The following is a 16,191-nucleotide window of genomic DNA, read 5'->3' as shown; positions in this document are numbered from 1 at the left end:
GAAGTGCTACGTGCAGTGAAATTCTGCTATACATGCAAGTGGGGTCTGAGAACTTCAATTGTCCAAATGCTAGGTCAGTAGGAAACTTTCAGCCTGAGTTGTCACATAAAGCATAGAAACAGAGTGAAACTTATACCACAAACTATACAAGAAACTCAAAGTGATTGAGGGCATCTCTTTCTCAAGGCCCCCATGCCTGACCTGGGCCCTCCTTCCTGTCCCTCCCTCTTCCCCAGGAAGAGAACTTGATTCTGCCCTTTGAGAACAGGGCTACCCAGAGGATGGGAACCAATCACAGTGCAGCCAAATTTCTTCCAAGTTGGCACTGCTGTTGGGTGCATTACTGGGGGAGTGAGTGTACTATATGGGGGGTGGGGGGGAACTAAGTAGAATTCTCTTCCTGTTGTCCCCTCCTCTCCTCTCCCAAGACCCACTTAATGTCTTTGGGCCTTCTGGTCACGGGACTACTGTTGTTTTCCTGGTTGAAACACAATGTTCCTCCATTCAGTCTCTGGGCTCATGTTGGTTTTACATATTTATTCATGAATTCATTTGTTCACCGAATGATGCCTATTCTGTGCCAGGCGGGTGATGGGAACTAGAGACACAAATACTCTCTGCCTCTTTAACGAAAGCCCTGTAATCTCTGGGGATGGGCCACCTCCAAGTGTGCACATTCAAGTAGATACTGAGCACTTACTGTGTGCCAAGTGCTCTTCTGAACATTTGGTATTTGATAACTCAATTAATCGTCCCAACAATCCTTTGAAACAAGTATTAACATTCCCGTTTGATGCCAGAGGAACTGAAGTCCAGCAAAAGTAACTTATAAGTAGAAAAACCAGGATTCAGATCAGACACTGGCTCTGGATCCCAAGCTCTTAACCCATGTGCCCAAACTAGAGTGTCTTGCAACAAACCACAGGGCAAGACAGGGCTGCTTTGGGACAATTGTAACACAATGCGGCAGAAAGTTGAAGGAATAGGACTTCCCCCAGAAGTTCTTTGAAACAGCTTGGGAATGTTGATACAGAGCAACTTACAGGGTGGACGCCGAGGGGCAGAGACAGGCACGGCCCCCAGGGGGAGCCACAGGAACCGAGGCAAGCACCACCCTGTTCTAGAGTTATAGAGTCTCCAGGGCACCTCCCAGAGCAGGGGCAATTGTGCCTTTGGCAAACACAGTGACATTGCAGGGGCCTCTGAATTTAGTGCTTCAGTAGCAGAGGTAGAGGAGAAGGGTAATACCTGGCTGTATGCTCCCTTGTGGCTGGGTGAGGGCAGGGGTTGGGCTCACCAGCTCAAGCAACACCCATCTGGGAACTCTAGAGATACCTCAGGGGCTCCTCTGAAGAGAGCCAAGACCACCCCCCCGCCAAGCAGGGAGGTTTAGAAAGCAAGAGGTTCACTGTTTCTAATTGTTTGTTTTACCCCCAAACCTGGTGAGACCTACAGAAATAGAGTTTGTGTCTAGAATTTCAGGCCCCACCCTGTGGAATTATTCTGCTCACAGTAGAGACCTGGGCACAGGTGCTTATACAAAACTGAGTGTCACCAACAGTGGCTGGCTGAAAGTCTTGACATGAACAGAAAAATGGTAGAGTGGAAGCAGCCTCACTTCTTCTTCACCCTAAGTCCTTGCTTGGTGCATGAATAAGAAAACTGAGACCTAGACACACTACATGACTTTGAGCTCATATATTAGGGTGTCTGGGGGCTAAGTTAGGACCCCTCATATGTTCTGTGTTCTTTGTGCGCTATACGTCCTCAGCCTTTGAACATGAGGAGCACTATTCCGTATCTTTCTCTGTAGCTACCTCAGCATCTAACTCATAGCTGGTATATAATAGGCCCTCAGGGAACATGCGCTGAATGAGCACGACTGGTGGTTGTTCTGGAAGAAGTGCAGCTGGAGCGACAGGTGCCTGCGGCTGCTTGCTGCGGCCCAAGCTCCTGCCTGTTCTCGGCCTGTGTGTATGGCAGGTGGGCACAGAGCAGAGGCCGATCCATGGGCTTTCTCTGGCTGCTCTTCCAGCCACTGAAATTATCTTACCTCCTAGGAAGTTTTGGTTTAGCAATTCACTCTGCACTTCCAGAAACACTTTCATAAAGGAAGATGGCTTTAGTCTCTGAGATGGGCTGGACTTACAGTCATTTATGATGTTGAGTCTTCATATTTTAATTTTCAGTGCTCCCTTCAAGTCCTCCTTCTCCAAAACTGGCCTGACAGTTTGGCAGTTGGATTTCTCCCTCCATCTGGTTGCTGCACCACTTGTCTCTGCAACCTGAAAGAAACTCAGCCTCAACCACTGATCCGGGCTGGGCTCCCGCTGTGGGAGCCAGATTTATTTATGGCACAGAGGTGTTTTTCTTTCCGTCCCTGTTTAGCGGTCTGTTTGTGGCCAGCATGTACAGTTTTGTGATTTGGGGGTTTTAAATTTTTTGTCCAGGAGCAGCCAGTACTGGGAGGAGGAGGAAGGAGTTTGTGAAGATACCCTAGGCACCAGCCTGATCGCGCAACCCGAGATTCACGCACACCCGTCTCTGGTAGCAGATAGGGAGGCAATCCCCGACCTTTCCAACGGCTGACGTGAGCTTTTGTACCTGAGCTGGTCCTGTGGGACATTCACCTGGCCAGGCCACTGTTCTTATTGGCACAATGAGAGAGGAGCTGCTCTCCTGACGCTCGCAGCTGGGTGGGCCTGCGAGAGCACCTGGGAAGCTCTGGGAAAGGAGGCTGCCCTGCCCCGCCCCGTCTCAGGACTCTGATTTAATTGGTCAGGGGCTGGGCCTGCGCACCAGCGTTTCTGAGCCCCAGTGGGATCCCTAAAGTTAGCCTCACCTGAGATCTGGGGAATGAGAGTAAATAAGGTGTGACTGAGGAAGGCATTGCCTCTTCTTGCTGATGGCATCAAAACTTCTCCGAAGGTTCTGAGTAGGACAGGTCGGATAAGGTGAATTCTAACCCGGAGAGTCCCTGACTCAGTGAATGATGCTGCTTTGAGCCCAGAAAATTTAGTGGGGGAGGTAGGGGAGGCCCTCTCCATGTGACTACTAATAGGCTGTCAGCCAGCTGCTTCTTAAAAAGAAGTTTGAATCCAGTAATTTTAATAAATGACCTTGCCTCTGTGGGGAGATTAAAAAAAAGAAAAGACAGCTATGTTTTAAGACATTGACAGTAATAAGTGAGAGTTAAGCACAGAAAGTAGAATAAAAATGAGTGGCTCTGACTTCCGTCTTCTTTTCTTACTTGTGAGGTGGCTTTCCAAGAAATTGCTTCAAGTCTTTGTCACATAGCCTCACATCAGGCCTCTCAGTTTGCTCTGAAAATCAGCCAGGGAGAGCCTGGAGACTCGGTAGGCTAGGTTGTACCCTCTTAGACCAGAAAAGAGGGGACACCTAGGCTCTGAGCTGTAGAGGATCCAGCTCTGGCCCAAGCCCCATCAAACTCCTGCCTGTGGGCCAGGAATCCACAGGGTCAAGAACACGTGCTCACTCAGAGCTAATGAGTCCTTGCCTCCTGGGCTGGGCACCAGGTTCCCAGGACCCAGTATTTCCTACGTGCCGTGGGATGAATATTTGCATCCCTCAAATTCATATGTTGAAACCCTAATCCCCAATGTGCTAGCATTAGGAGGTGGGCCTTTGGGAGGTAATTAATTGTGATGGGAGCTCTCATGAGAAGAGAGACATGAGGGATGTGTCTCCCTTGTGTGGGGATGTAGTAAGAGGTTGGCCACCCATACACCAGGAAGAGAACCCTCACCAAACACCGAATAGGCTCACACCTGGGTCTTGGACAGAAGTGTGAGAAATAAATGTTTGCTGTCTAAGCCACCCGGTCCATACTATTCTATTGTAGCTGCCCAAGCTCACTCCTGGGCCTTGAGGGGCCCTCTTCCCCAGGCCCACAGCTCTGTGGTACTTGTGTCCATGGGCCTGGGGGTGGCAGCAGGCAGCTGTTTGCAGGGATGTGGATACGTAGGTTGGGCATCCACATGTGTGGGAGGTGGAGCCGAAGGCAGGACAAGGATGGAGGTGCCCCAGGCTGGTCCTTGCTGTCCTACCACATTCAGGCATAACACTGAGGCCCTAAATTTCCTTCTAAGTTATTATGATGATGTATTTGTTAAAATAGGAGGATAAAACATGCTTTGCTTGGTGGCTCATTAGCTTGATTTATGTAACTTCTAGAGAGGCAGACCTATGAGGTATGGACCTTCCTTTGCACTCCTGAGGTTCAGAGTGTAATGCTTAGGTATACACAGCACCGCGTGTACAAAATACACAACCAGTCATCTTCCCATGCCAAGGGCCTTTCTGCCTCTTTATTGTATATTATTAAGGACATGCATATAAAGATCATTTCTATTTTTTGATTGTTTCTCTTCATCCCTATCAGGTTTTTCAGTGCTTGACTTGGAAATGCCTCGTGTTCTTACTGTCCTATGAAAGGCAATCACTTTATGAGCAGTATGCTGATGATAAGTCTCCCACGGCACTCTTCTGAACAGTCAGAGAAATACTAACAAGTAAATGATTTCTTCTTTAGTAGAAAAAACAATTCTAAAAGCACCTGCTTCCCAGCTCACAGTCAGTCACTCTCCCTTCGGGCCCCAGTAGGTGAGCATTTCACAGGGCTTGCAGAAACCTGTTTGATCCCTGTCTTCCCTGCTAGGTTCACAGCAACTCTTTCTTTTTTTAAAAGATTTTATTTATTTATTTTTAGAGAGAAGGGAAGGGAGGGAGAAAGAGAGAGAAACTTCCATGTGCAAGAGAGAGCTCCTTAAAGCAGAGATTACACCTTCTTCCTCTTTAGATTTACAGAGCCCAGCCCCTGCTCAACATATCATGAGTATCATGTTGTGCTATAATAAAATATATATATATTTGGCCTCCTGGTTCCTGGCACACTGCTCCTAAAACCCTTAGAATTTCTCCAGTAATAGGAGCATCTTTTGTCTGCTAATAAACTGACTCAAGGTGGGATAGAAGGCTGGGTAGTTTTAGGACAAGGACCTGTGGCCAGAAAAAGCAACCACATGATTCAAGGCTTGGAAGTTTCAGCCCCCACTTCCCAACATCTGTGGGGAGGAGAGAGGTGGGGAATGAGTTTAATGATTAAATTGATCGTTCTAGGTAATGCGGTCTTGATGGAATCTCTGAAGCAGTGAGGCGAGGGGAGCTTCTGTGTCAGTGAGCACCTCACTGTGCTGGGAGGGTGCTGCTCCAGCAGCTCCGTGCCTGCCCACCACCGACTCCTTGCTGTGCATCTCTTCCTTTGACTGTTCTTGAATTATATTCTTAATAACAAACCAGAAGTTGTAGGTAAAGTGCTTTCCTGAGTTTTTTGAGTCACTCTAGCAAACTGTCAAATCTGAAAGGGGATAATGTGAACCCCCAAATTTATAGCTAACTTTGATGGAAGTGCAGGTAGCCCCCGGACCCTGGTGTTACAACAGGCACCAAATGAGTGGCAGTCTTGTGGGACTGAGCTCTTAACTAGGGTCTGTACTAACTCTGGGTACTCCAGTGTCAGAACTGAATTGAATACTGGACACTTAATTTGTGACAGAGAAATGGAGAAGTGGTTGGTGATGGAATACCACACTTGCTGTTGGGGAAGAGATACCACATATGCATACTAATAATTAAGAAAAACTGTAAAGCATGAAGTGACTTTAAGGGCAGACTTTACTCCAATTTATTAAATAAAATAGACAGGGAGAGGGCAAGAGTAGTGTGGGAAATGTAGAAGCTAAAGAACTTATGACCCATGGACATGAACTAAAGCAGGGGAATATGAAGAGGAGAGGGTATGCAGGGTGGAGGGGAATGGGACAACTGTAATGGCATAATCAATAAAATATATTATTTAAAAAAATAATAAACAAAAAAGAATTCTGCCTATGGCATTTTAACACTCCCACTGAGAGATGGGGTCCATGTCCCCTCCCTTGAATATGGGCAGGTTTATAACTCCTGCAGCCAGCAGAGTATGGGGACAGTGACACCATTTGCCTCCAATGCTAGATCATATACAAAGTCACCCAGCTTTTGTTTGGGCCTTTTGTGGAATTCTCAGCCTGCAGATGCTCCCTGTTAGAACCCAGCTGCCATACAGGAAGAAGCCCCAGCTCTCACGCAGGCCATGCACAGGTGATCTGGTTGACTGCCCCGGATGAGCCCTGCTGTCAAATACCCCTACTGGGTGCCAGCCATGTGAATGAAGAAGTCTCCAGACGTTTTCAGCCCCCAGGTATTTGAGACACCTCAGCCATTGGACTTCCCAGGGAGAGCCCTGGAAACCTGGAGTAGAGACATGTCATCCTTTATCCAAATTCCTGACCTACCAAATCCAGCACCATAAAAGCAAAGCCTGCATTTGAGGCAGTTTTTCACAGCAGTAGTAACTGGTGCTGTCAGCACTGTGTCATGGCCAGCTTTCTAAAACTCTTTTTCTTTATTCTGAGTGGTTCCATTTATTAATTATAAGGGCTGTGGCATTGCAACTATAGTAAAAAATTAGGCCATCAGAATTTTGTTAACTGTTAGTTATTGAAAGAACAGGTGATTTTTTAACATAAAAATAATGACTTTTCAAGATGTGGGGAAATACTGTGTATGGAAGTTCTCTCATTACATGACTCTTTCTACGTATCTCTGATTGTTCCCTTGGATAAATTCCTGGAGATGGATGTGCTGGGTCAGGAGGTGAGCATGTTTTAAGACCATTATTGATTGGTAGGACCAAGCTGCTGTGTTTCCCATCTACCTCAATGCCTCCTCTCCCCCGGGCTTGGCGAGCTGCTTGCAGAGAGGGCGTGGCTGCTCCTTCGGGCTTCCTCCTCCCCTTATTCTGCGGCTGCTTCCAGGTCTCCCAGAGCTGAATGCAGGGAGGGGAGGAGGAGATAAGAAAGGGGCAAACATCTTTGTCCCTCCTGTTGTCCTGTCTTGGCTTGCATGTCCTCTGGGCCTTGGACATGCAGATGCTCACTCCTTGGTAGAGCATGCAGTCAGTTCTCTGGGAGCTCTGTGGGATGCCTCTCCTCAGTGTAATTACCTCACTTAGGAGACGTGCTTCTGTTGAATGTGGGTATCCCCTCAATTCCAACCCACATCAGAAAAATGCACAGTATCTTGCTGCTGGTCTGTCTGGGAAGGCTGCAGCCAGGCAGCCCAAACCTGGCTCTCTTCCCAAACATCCACTTGGCTACAGCATCTTGTGCTCCATCGTCACACCAGATGACACGGTTGGGCCTAGAGCTGGAGGCTCCCTGTCTTTGCAGTGCCCTCTCTCACCAGCTCCTCTTCTCCCACTCAGCCAGTACAGAACACACATCATCAACTGCATTCTTAGCAAGTGTTCACTGGGTAAGACGCCTGTCTCCCTTGCAGACACTCACAAGCTCTACGGGCCACCTGGATGTGGGGCCAGCACTCTTCCCTAGGTCAGGAACTCCCTACCGACAGGGTCCTCCAGTTTCCACGCCTTGGGCTTATAGAACTGGTGGGGTGTGGAGGGTGAGTAGAGCCCCGTGGGGATGGGCCTGTGGGCCCGTGGGATGAAGAGATAAGTAGGGCCTCTGCTTCTCGGCTCTGGCTCTTGCCCCAGTAATCAAACAAGGAAAAATTACTCTTGAAATTCCCCCATAGTAATTAGTTAATAATTACAGTATATTCTCTATTAAGAAATAAAATGTAGCCAGTCAAAATCTGAAGACTACTTAATGAGGAACATTTATTGATATTCATCATTCATTGACATATTTAATAAGATATTGCTGAATAAAGAACTCAGTCTTCAAAACCACATAAAACCACGTTTGTAAAACACATAGTGTAAATTTAGAGCTGCATTTACAAGATTCCCCACACCATTGTTTTCCCAGAGGGATGGAATTACAGGGAATTTTCTTTTCTTCTCTGTACTTTTTGGGGGGTTTCACATTTCTTCGAGCACATGCAACTTTGATAAGTACAATTTTCTTCTGAAAAGTAAAATGAAATGTTAATCTCCCTCTTATCCACATCCCCCTGCAAATGTTCTTTTTCTTTATGAACTTGTGACTTTTCAGTAATGACGAAGCTGTTCTTCTTCAAAGCAAATGAAGGAGAAATAAAAACCGCAGGTGCCAATTCCAAGTTCTCAGCAGGCAGCAGGGGCAGGCACGTGCAGGACCTGCTGCAGCAGAGATTAGCCGAGTGAAATGAGGCAGCCTCATCGCAGGTGTTTCAGGAAGAATGCCTGGAGCAGAGCTGTGCGTCCAGGGTGCACACGGGAACCACCGGGATGCTTTTAAAACAACTGACGCCGGGACAGCAGGAGTTAAAACCTACCGTGTTTCCAAAAGGCATCCAACAGGTGGCCAAGGTCAAGAACCCTGCCCAGCAGTGGGAGCCTCACCTGCAAGCCTGTCTTCCTCATCGTCCAGGCACCTTGGCTGGGAGTTTCCCACCTCCTCTCCCGTATCAATTGTCTGAAGGTATTGGATTACAAAAGTAGCTTCCAAAAGTATAAACTGAAACAGGAAGCAGAACGTAAAGGCATTTAGACCATGTGTTTGTTGAATTGAATAGTTTCCCCAAAAGATTCATGTCAACCCAGAACCTTAGAATGTGATCCTACTTGGAAATAGGGTCTTTGCAGGTATATATCAAGTTAAGATGAGGTCATTCTGGATTAGGATGGGCCCTAAAGCTAATGACTGGTGTCCTTTAAAAAGAGGGAGGTTTACATATGATCTCACCTATAAGTGGAACCTAAGCAACAGAATAAAAAAGTGAGCAAAATAGAAGCAGAGACATGGAAATAAAGAACAAACTGACAGTGACAAGAGGGGTGGGAGTAGGGCGATAACAGGGGAAGGAAGGGGAAGGGTCAAAGCAAGGAACATGTATAAAGGAGCCATGGTCATGGACAATGCGGGGAGGATTGAATGTGGGAGGTGGGGGGTAGCAGGGCAGTGGGGACAGCTGTAATTGAACAACAGTTTAAAAATATGGCCAAAAGAAAAGAGGAAGGTTTAGAGACACACAGTGGGAAGACATCTACGTGAGGATGGAGGCAGAAATCAGAACGATGTAGCTACAAAGAATGCCAAGGATTGCCTGCTGCAATCAGCAGGCAATCAGAAGCTAGCAGAGAGGTGGGGACTGGATTCTCCCTCACAGCCTCTGGAAGAGCCAGCCCTGCTGACACCTTGTGTTGGCCTCCTGGCCTCCTGAACTGAGAGAGACTAAGCCTGTGGCTTCGAGCTCCTCAGACTGCAGTAATCTGTTTCAGCAACCCTGGGGCACGAATGCAGGCTATTTCGGAAGGCTCCCTGTTCCACCTTAAAGAGGCAAATGCCCTCCTCAGCACAGCTGTTTTCTGGGCCTCAGAGGTCTGTCTCCTGCCTGCCCAGTGTTCTCTGTGCACGTGGGGGAAAAGGCTTCTTCAATAATTCATGTCAATTTTCTTTCAATTATGTGGAGTGCAGGAGCTATTTGGTTTGCAAGGTGGAAAAAATCCCTACTCTGTATTTTGTTCTGTTGCTTTTCCTAGCTCAATCAGGAGACTTTTCTTATTAGATTCACTCACCTGGTAACTAATGAGAATTGCCATCCTTTGAAAAGCAATTACTTCTAAGTAAAATAAGCATGACTGGAAGAGTCGGGAAAAGGCTGTATAGACAAGGGACTGTAGGAGAGGCGTGTTGCTGTGTCTGCTTCACCCTTGACAGACTGTTTTCATCAGGACCATCGTAGAAGAGAGGGGGTGACCTCAAGGCATCCAGTGGCCATTTACTGTATTTTCCAGCTTTCCAGTGGGTAGTACCAATGATATAAATTAAGTCCTGTTCAATTGAGTAAATAATGATTGCATCCCCCCCCCATGCTAGTGGCTGGAGATGCAAAGAGAGCACCACTCTCTGGAAAACTACCGTCCACAAAGAATATAGAGAAGTAACAATGGATTAGAGCCAAAGTGTGGTGCAGAGGCATCTACCGGGCAAGTGGTGGCCTGAAATGACTTTCCAATTAAACCTGGTAAATTAAACACGAGTGTTTCTCTCTGCTCCTCTGAAAATGTACTAAAATGAAAGTAGCAGGGAAAGAGACATACATCAAACAAGACAAAGAGAAGTGGAGACGAGATGGCAACACATGAGAAACGTTACCAGATTTGGTAGGATGGAAAACCGAGGAGGAAGAGAACAGAGAAATCTGACTGCCAAGTGCCTGTACGAGAACTGGAGACAGCTAAGCTATGGGCGGCGGTGGTAGGTCTGAGGTGGAAAACAAAAGGTTTCCTTGAAATTCTGATTCAGGAGAAATTAGATCCCAAGTTCCCTGCCCATCTGGAGCAGCTAAGGGGTCAGCCCTCCTCACCCGAGTACAAGATTTATTGTTGGAGAGTAGGACCAAGATGGATGCAGTCCCAGCAGAGAGTGGCAAAGTGCTGTTCTGGGAGTGGACATGGACGTCTAAACCATGAGGCTCTCCGCCCCTGTCCCCAGCCCCCACTCCTAGCAGGCTGACTCTAGGCATAGAGCCCTCAGGTAGGAGACTAGTGGATTCTCTCTGGAGAAAATAAATGGCCCCAAAGAAAGGGGTTCCTGAGGGAGGGAGAGGGGGGAATCCAAGTCTTTGATGAATTATCCTACAGATCCCTGCCCTAAACTGCACACATGCATGGACGAGCCCCTCCTCCACCGACACACGGAGCTTCAGTCAACCTTCCAGTGTTCGATGAGCAGCTCGAGATCCCCAGATGTCTCAAGGAAGTTTCTAACATGGAAAATGGAAATCAGAATAAGGAAAGAGAAAAGTGTTCAGCAGAAAGAGAAAACTAAAAACAAAATAAAAATTCTATCGTTAATAACCTTGGAGAATGCATTTCCAAACCAAGAGGAGCCTGCTATTAAAATGGAATGTTGGTCACACTCACTAAGATGTGGAAACAACTTAAACATCCACAGACAGGTAAATGGACAAAGGAAGTGTGGTATATACTACATACAATGGAATATTACCCAGCCTTTAAAAAAAAGGAAATCCTATCACATGTGAACATGGATGAACCCTGAGGACATCGTGCTAAGTGAAACAAACCAGTGACAGAAGGACAAATACTGCATGATTCCACCTTTATGAAGTATCTGAAGTGGTCAGAATCATAGAGGCACAAGGCAAAATGAGGCTCGCCAGAGGCTGGAGGGAGGAGAAATTGTTCAGTGGGTACAGAGGTTGTCACACAAGGTGAAAAAACTTGTAGAGGTTTGCTGTAGTTAACAGTACTGTATGGTACATGCAAAAAATTTTAAGAGAGTAGATTTAATGTTATATGCTCTTTACTACAATTAAAAAAACCACACATACAAGTCTTCTCTGGCCCACACCAGCTGTGTGATATTAAGTTACTTTGCCCTTCTGAGCCTTCTTATCATCACAAAGTGGGGATAAATAACTACCTGCTGTGTTGTGAGGACTGAACTACATGATGCATATAAAGCACTAAAGCCGGCAGGAGAGAACAACAATGACAAAAAGGAATGTTTGGAGAAGGACAGAAAAGTCATGGGCCTTAAAAACCTGATGGTAGAGCCGTCCCTCACCACTGAGGGCCTGCCGGGGGCCTCCGAGGGCCTCACCACTTGCATGCCCGGCTGCTGGCCCACAGCAATGCTTCATTAACACGAGGTTCTTCACCAGATTAGGCCAGTGTGCAGGGCCCTGGCTCCTCACCTCACTCAGGCTTATACCAAAGATGTAAGACTTGGTGCAGATGCCCAAGCCTTAATGTCTCACGTGCAGACATTTTGGCCAATACTGTACCTTTTACTATGGGGCCAAAGGCAAAAACAATGATTATTAAATACAGTTTGGGAAATCCCAAACTAACAAAAGGTTGGTGTGACCATTGCAAAGTCCATTGATTTAAAAATAAAAATATTGGCGCTAAACTTGTTCAAGGTGTTCCACTAACACAAAGAAGAGGCTGGGAAGGGCACCATTACTGCAAAGGTATTGGCAAGCTCTATGGTCAAGGAAGGCTTTGAGAGAAGATTGGCTAAGTGATAACCCAGTGGAAGTCGGGAGAGGTGTGATGTTAGCTGTTGATACTGGAATTGCTGAATTTAAGAATCAGTCTAAACCTGAAACAACCCTGAATGAAATGCTCAGGTTGCTACGATTTCTGCAAATGGAGACAAAGAAACTGACAACATTATTTCTGATGCAATGAAAAACTTGGGAGAAAGGACATCATCACGGTAAAGGATGAAACAATATTGAATGGTGAGTTAGAAATTATTGAAGACATGAAGTGTGATCAAGGTTGTATTTCTCCATACTTGATTAATACAGCAAAAGGTCAGAAATGTGAATTCCAAGATACTCATGTTCTTCTGAGTGAAAAGAACGTTTGTACTGTTTAGTCCATTGTACCTGCTCTTGAAATTACTGATGCTCACTGTAAGGTCTGGGTCATAATTGCTGAAGGTGTTGATGGAGAAGCTCTAAGTCCACTTGTTTTGAAAAGGTTAAAAGTTGGTCTTCAGACTGTAGCAGTCAAAGCTCTGGTCTGGGTGATGATGGACAGAACCAGCTTAAAGACATGGCTATTGCTACTGGCGGTGCAGTGTTTGAAGGAAAACTGACCGAAATTTTGAAGGTGTTCAGCCTCAAAACTTAAGAAAAAGTTGGAACTCCACCAAGATGGAGGCGTAGGTGGAAGCACTGTACCTTCTCACACAACCAAGTTTAAAAACAACAAAGTTTTAGCAACAAAAACCCAGCCAAACCACAGAAAATTAAACTACAAGGAAGTCTGACAACAAGAACCCTTCAGCCAAACCGGTAAGAGGTGCAGAGCCAACAGCAGAGCGGGGTTGGGCAGGAAAGACCCACCAGACTGACCTGGGCGCACAACCCAGGTGCACCAGCAGCCATGGGCGGATCCCAGGTGTGGAGAAGTGGGCGGACCCACTGAGAGAGCAAGGTGGTGGACCCACTGAAAGCTGACCCCGGTCACACATTCACCCACAGATACACTAGTCAAGGAGCGAGCAGTGAAACGGACTGGACCCCGCAGGCCCCAGTGGTGGGAAGCAGCAGAGAGAACCGCTATTGTCCCTCTCTGATCCCGCCCCCACATACAGCATCACAAACCAGCGAGCTGGGTGGCCCCGCCCTGGTGAACATCTAAGGCTCCTCTCCTCATACGTAACAGGCATGAACAGATCAAAACATGGCACAAGAACAACTCAGAGCCCCAGAGCCGATAAATCTAAACAATGAAGAAATAGCCAAACTTTCAGATGCACAGTTCAAAACACTGGTGATCAGGATGCTCACAGAACTGGTGTATTTTAGTCACAAAATAGAGGAACATATGAAGGCTAAACTAATTGAAATGAAGGGAAATGCACAGGAAACCAATAGTAATGGAAAGGAAACTGGGACTCAAATGAAAGGAGTGGACCAGAAGGAGGAAAAAAAATGACCAAACAGAAAAGGATGAAGAAACAAGAATTCAAAAAAATGAGGAGAGGCTTAGGAACCTCCAAGACATCTTTAAACGCTCCAACATCCGAATTATAGGGGTACCAGAAGGGGAAGAGGAACAGCCATGAGTGGAAAACTTATCTGAACAAATAATAAAGGAGAACTTCCTCAATCTGGCAAAGGAAATAGACTTCCAGGAAATCCAGGAAGCTCAGAGAGTCCCAAAGAAGTTGGACCCAAGAAGGAACACACCAAGGCACATCATCATTATATTAGCCAAGATTAAAATGAAGGAGAGAATCCTAGAAGCAGCAAGAGCTAAGGGGACAGTCACCTACAAAGGAGTTCCCATCAGACTGTCAGCTGATTTCTCAAAAGAGACCTTACAGGCAAGACGGGGCTGGAAAGAAGTATTCCAAGTCATGAAATCCAAAGACCTATATCCAAGACTGATCTATCCAGCAGAGCTTTTATTTAGAATGGAAGGACAGATAAAGTGCTTCTCACATAAGATCAAATTCAAGGAGTTCATCATCACCAAGCCCTTCTTCTATGAAATGTTAAAGGGACTTATCTAAGAAAAAGAAGATAAAAAAGATGAACAGTGAAAGGACAGCAAACTCACAGTTATTAAGAACCACACCTAAAACAAAAACAAACTAAGAGGATAGCTAGATCAGGAGCAGAACCATAGAAATGAAGATCACATGGATGGTTAGCAACAGGGGAGTGGGAGAAGGTACAGAAAATAAGTAGCATAGACGGTAGGTAGAAAATAGATAGGGGGAGGGCAAGAATAGTATGGGAAATATAGAATCTAAAGAACTTGAGACACGTGTTCATTAACTAAACGGGGGAATGGTGGGGGAGGGGTGTGCAGGGTGGAGGGGAATGAAGGGAGGAAATAGAACTGTAATGGCATAATTAATAAAATATATTTAAAACAGAAAGAAAGAAAAAGTTGGAGAGGTCATTACTATGAAAGATCATGCCGTGCTCTTGAGAGTAAAAGGTGACAAGGCTCAAGTTGAAGAACATATTCAAGAAACCATTGACCCATTAGATATCACAACTAGTGAATATGAAGAGGAACAACTAAATGAACATCTGGCACAACTCTCAGGTGGAACAGCCGTGTTGAAGGCTCTTGGAACAAGGGATGGAGAAGTAAGTGAAAAGACAGGGTATGAGTTGCTACCAAGGAAGGCTTTGTTCTGGGAGGGGCCATGTCCTGCTTTGGTGCATTCCAGCCACGGACTCCTTAACTCCATGGAATGAAGACCAAAAAAAAGGTATAGAAATTATTTTTAAAAACACTCAAAATTCCTGGAATGACATGGATAAGAATGCAGGTGTTAAGGGATTGTCGATAGTTGAGAAAATTACACAAATTCCTGAGAAGTTGGTTACGTTGCTTTGCTTGGAGGTTTTGTGAACAGAATGGAGAAAGGAACCATTGGCCGATTAAGGTTGTAAGAAGCTCCTTATTGGATGCTGCTGGAGCAGCCTCTCTGTTAACAACAGCAGTGCTGGTGGTGACAGAAATTCCTAAAGAAGAGAAAGATCCCGAAATGAGTGGAATGGGAGGTGGCATGGAGGTGGCATGTTCTAATCCTAGAACAGTGCTGTACCATTATTAGTGAGAACGGTGAGAGGAAGTTCAAGGCGGTGCTCCTCGCCTGGAACTTCAGAAAAGTCAGCTGAAGGAAATGATAGAAGAAAAGGCTGGCTGATGTTTAAGAAAATCACTATAACTATCAGCTACTGGTTTCAACTGACAACATATAATTTGCCACTGTTATTGTCCACGCCTACAGATAATTTATTTTATATTTTTGAATAAAAAGATATTCATACATCCCTGATACGGAAGTGCAACAACCCTGTACCAATGTACTGCTTCAACTTAAATCACGGAGGTATTTTTTCTACTAGTCTGTGGAAGTGAGGATTTTTGTGTTCGCCATCGCTCGATGAGAAGTTCAGAAGCAGCCTTTCTGTGCAGAGTGAGAATAACTGTGTACAAAGTAGAGAAATACCCAATATGTGACAAGTTTTGTGTGACAAAAATTTGTTTAAAGTTAAAAATGTGATAGCAGAAATAAATATTGAACTAAGTGATAATTTAATCATGTGGAAAATGGCATTCATACTACCTTTATAATTCTTTTTAAAAAAATATATTTTATTGATTATGCCATTACAGTTGTTCTGTTTCCCCCCTTCATTCACCTCCACACTGCACACCCCCTCCCCCATCTTTCCCCCTTTAGTTTATGACCACGTGTCTCAAGTTCTTTAGATTCTATATTTCCCATACTATTCTTGCCCTCCCCTATCTATTTTCTACCTACCATCTATGCTACTTATTTTCTGTACCTTCTCCCACTCCCCTGTTGCTAACCATCCATGTGATCTTCATTTCTATGGTTCTGCTCCTGATCTAGCTATCCTCTTAGTTTGTTTTTGTTTTAGGTGTGGTTCTTAATAACTGTGAGTTTGCTGTCCTTTCACTGTTCATCTTTTTTATCTTCTTTTTCTTAGATAAGTCCCTTTAACATTTCATAGAAGAAGGGCTTGGTGATGATGAACTCCTTGAATTTGATCTTATGTGAGAAGCACTTTATCTGTCCTTCCATTCTAAATAAAAGCTCTGCTGGATAGATCAGTCTTGGATATAGGTCTTTGGATTTCATGACT

The 16,191-nt window shown here is 45.5% G+C and overlaps 1 pseudogene; it reads left to right on the top strand.

Moving 5' to 3' along the window:
* Positions 1-11,667: 11,667 nt before the first annotated feature.
* LOC119059358 (60 kDa heat shock protein, mitochondrial-like) lies at positions 11,668-15,103 on the top strand (annotated as a pseudogene).
* Positions 15,104-16,191: the final 1,088 nt, after the last annotated feature.

Source organism: Artibeus jamaicensis, unplaced genomic scaffold (assembly GCF_021234435.1).
Source record: "Artibeus jamaicensis isolate MK-2021 breed Jamaican fruit bat unplaced genomic scaffold, CSHL_Jam_final contig_387, whole genome shotgun sequence".
NCBI classification, from domain to species: Eukaryota; Metazoa; Chordata; class Mammalia; order Chiroptera; family Phyllostomidae; genus Artibeus; species Artibeus jamaicensis.
Note: the sequence above shows the minus strand (reverse complement) of the source record. Positions and strands in the feature narration are given on the sequence as shown.